The sequence below is a fragment of the Pinus tabuliformis genome, chromosome 1_1, assembly GCF_031772625.1.
Source record: "Pinus tabuliformis cultivar Carrire ecotype Pingquan chromosome 1_1, CPIR1, whole genome shotgun sequence".
NCBI classification, from domain to species: Eukaryota; Viridiplantae; Streptophyta; class Pinopsida; order Pinales; family Pinaceae; genus Pinus; species Pinus tabuliformis.
Window position 1 is genome coordinate 200,911,634 of NC_142297.1, and position 4,259 is coordinate 200,915,892.

A 4,259-nucleotide genomic window follows, 5' to 3' on the forward strand; every position below is an offset into this window, starting at 1 on the left:
TGTTTAAGGTTGTCATAAGGGAAAGGAAAAGCAAAGATATGATTTTTTAGAAGTTAGAAGAAGGAAATTCACATAATCTTGTGATGCAGAGGAAAGAGCAGTTGTTAAACATAGTTGTAGTTAATTATGCAGATATTAGACAACTATTGAGGATTGAAGCCAAAGGAGAACAATTACTGAAGGTTGATATAGAAGACTTTGTAGATATTAAACAGTTATTGAAGATTATTGACCTTGAAGAAAGCCAGAGTAAAGGACTAAAGACAGATGTTGCAGACAATGAAGTTAGTGAAGATTGTGCAGAGCTCTTGGGAGAAATTCCAAATGAGATGACAGATTTGTGGCACGAGTCTAGTCTTTTGGAGAATAGGCAAGGAAACCAAGGAATAAGTGATCAAAATTCACAACCAGAACTGAATAAGAATGAAGAAGTTGTCATGGATGACAAATATGGAAAATATTTGTCAGAAATGTTGGCATAATGAGGAAATAGGGTAAATCATTTGTGTTTAATGAATTGATTGATTCTGGTGAAGATTTATATGCAGAAACAAGGCAATGTGAAGTCAATTTGAAAGAAGGAATTGATTCTGAAGATCAGATCAAAGTAAGGAAGGGTGAGATCAGAATGTCTCAGAAAGATGGAATGATGTTAGATTTTAAGCTTTTGTGGTAGTTTTTTGCAGTGGTATGATCCAGATTATCCACAATTTCGTGTTCATTCTATCGACGTTTCAAACCCCAAAGGGGGTCCATCATTAGGACTAAATCAGAAAGAATATGAATGAAAACTTATTGAGAGAAGAGCTATAACGACCTGGGTATAAATAAACCTAGATCCCTAATTTTTAAGAAGCCGACACTTATATAAATAATTTTTCATTTATTTTTATTTATTTATATTATTATTATTATTTTCAAAAAAGTTTTTATAAAAGTTTTAATTAATTATTTATTTAGCTTTAATTATTCCTATTAATTTACCTAGAACCTAAAATATTTTAATTGATATATCTGATTCATGAATAAGTTTAATTTTTCATTTCTTCCAATTGTTTTTATTAATTTAATTAACAAATTTTAATTTTATTTTATTTTATTTGATTAATTAATTAATTAATTTAATTCTTACTTATTGTTTTTATTTTCATTTAGTTAATTAATTTGAATCTAATTGATTAATTAATTTAATTTATTGTTATTTACCATTCTTCATTGTTTAGCCCTAATTTTTAATTAATTAATTAATTAATTAATTAAATTAAATTAATTAATTAATTAATTAAAAATTAGTGATAAACAATGAAGAATGGTAAATAACAATAAATTAAATTAATTAATCAATTAGATTCAAATTAATTAATTAAATGAAAATGAAAACAATAAGTAAGAATTAAATTAATTAATTAATTAATCAAATTAAATTAAATTAAATTAAAATTTGCTAATTAAATTAATAAAAACAATTGGAAGAAATGAAAAATTAAACTTATTCATGAATTAGATATATCAATTAAAATATTTTAGGTTCTAGGTAAATTAATAGGAATAATTAAAGCTAAATAAATAATTAGGGCTAAACAATGAAGAATGGTAAATAACAATAAATTAAATTAATTAATCAATTAAATTCAAATTAATTAATTAAATGAAAATAAAAACAATAAGTAAGAATTAAATTAATTAATCAAATTAAATTAAATTAAATTAAAATTTGTTAATTAAATTAATAAAAACAATTGGAAGAAATGAGAAATTAAACTTATTCATGAATCAGATATATCAATTAAAATATTTTAGGTTCTAGGTAAATTAATAGGAATAATTAAAGCTAAATAAATAATTAATTAAAACTTTTATAAAAACTTTTTTGAAAATAATAATAATAATATAAATAAATAAAAATAAATGAAAAATTATTTATATAAGTGTCGGCTTCTAAAAAATTAGGGATCTAAGTTTATTTATACCCAGGTCGTTATAGCTTTTCTCTCAATAAGTTTTCATTCATATTCTTTCTGATTTAGTCCTGATGATGGACCCCCTTTGGGGTTTGAAACGTCGACAGAATGAACACGAAACTGTGGATAATCCGGATCATACCACTGCAAAGATGGAACGATGTTGAATCTACAGTATCGAACTGTTGAACTAGAGATGAGTTCAAGAGATAATAGTAACAGGATTACTATTGTACTACAGGGAGTTATTGATGAAGAAGAGGCTGAAAATGACATTTCAGAAGCAGAAAAATATGATGCCATAATCCTTAAGGGTGCAGAAATTAAGTTACTAGAAGAAGAGGTATTCCAAGCACCTAAACAAGCAGGAATAATTCTTAGTTTTCAAGAAATTTGTGGAATTATAGGTATACTGGGAATTGAAGTAAGAAGTGATGAAGCCATGAGTGAGAAACCAGAAGAAGGAACTGGAATTGTTGTAGGGGATCAATGGAGAAGGAATTTGTACGTTTTAGAAATGTATTGGCACATGGATTATGATGTTCTTATGCAAGAACACATCCAGTTGTAGGGGAATAGTATTCATCATCTGAGAAGTGAAGTGGACAAAGAAATTGATGAGTTGTGGGAACTCATACAACAACATTCCAATAAAATATATAAAGGACAAAAGAAGAAAGGAAGATGGGCTGGAAAGAATGGTACAGGTGAAGGTAATGGTAAACTGCAAATTAAAGTGTGGAAGCCTAGCATAAATTGTGATGATGAGAAAAAAGCAATAATATATATGAAAAAGACAGCAATAGATAGTGAGAGCATAGCTAATGGGGTAATGCAACATAAAATATGGAGACCTGGAGAACAACAACCAACAATAGCAGTAACCAAGGACAGACTATCGAACAAAGTATGGGATCTAGGAGGACACAGATCAGAAGCACATGATTAGGAGATCATGATTATTTTTAACTTTGAGAGTCTGATGCATGAGCATCTAGGTCTAGCCAACGATGTGATGGTGTGGTCACATGTTGTGGCTAATGAGAGTTTGGAGGAAGAATTGGTTATTTAATTTTTATTAATTTCAAAGTATGTAAGTAGTTATATTGTTGCAAATACTAAGGAAATTAGAGAATAAGTGGCAAGTGATCCTCCCTGCGTGGAGATCAAGCCAAGTAGTTATATTGATTAGTTAGGGTAGGATATGATTTCTAAATATATAGTGAATTCCTTCATATGTGGAAGGAGACTGTTAGATAGAGCATATATGTATTTTCCTGTCTTTTCTGAAGAGACAGAGAGAGAGAGAGGGGATTTGAGAGGATTCACGATGGAATCGTAAGCCTACGGGCAGTTTAGGAAACAGAGGCTCTAATTAGAAGAATCAGGCCAGAGAGGGATGGAGAGCCTCAATATGCAATCATGTGTTTGTATGTTAATATACAGAGAGTTGATTCTGTGTGTGGAATAGTGTGATTCATTATGAAATGATAAATTCTGTTTGTATTAGTGATTCTGTTTAGCATATGTATCCAGGCGGAATTCAACGAACACAGAGAGGAGTGTGTAGGCAGAGGAACTGTGTATTTTTCCTTTTCAAGTAATTATGTTGTATATATGCGTTGATGACTAAAATCCCATTAGTAGGCATGTTGATCGACCATCGATCACTAGAAGGATCGATGGCGATCCATTGATTAAATGAATGATTGTTATATGGATATCATGTTTAAAACTAGAGTATGGCAGAGGAAACCTGAGTGTAGCGTAAGTCCATCAATAGAATGAGAAGTGAAGAGTGATGCACAGGATCCGTTGGATCGATATGATCAATGGACAGGATCATATCGCTGAGGACAAAGTCAATTGATATCACATCGGCAAATATGGTTTATAAAGGGTAGACCTCAGGTTTCAAGAAATGTCGATGAGCGATTTTCGATATATCTCATCGGCGAAACCTTTATGCGTTATTAGACCCGGCCGTAGGAGCAAGCGAATGCGATCAGGCGATTAAGCGTAGACTGTCGGATCAAGTGCCAAATTGAAGGTCGCAATTTAATCACTAATCGCAAACTCGAGGAGTTAAGGCTGGCAGTCAAGTGGAATGTCGATATGTGATTAAGCAATATCGTCGATATGCGATGAGGCGCGATCGGTGATTGGAGAAGGCGAAAAGGATTGAAGCCAAGAGCGGACTTGATAGAGTTCTAAATGCGGGTGTATAATATTTGAAGTCTGGCTTAGGCGTTGACTGCGGGGTTTCCATGTTTCCTATATGTATTTTTTGTATTATCA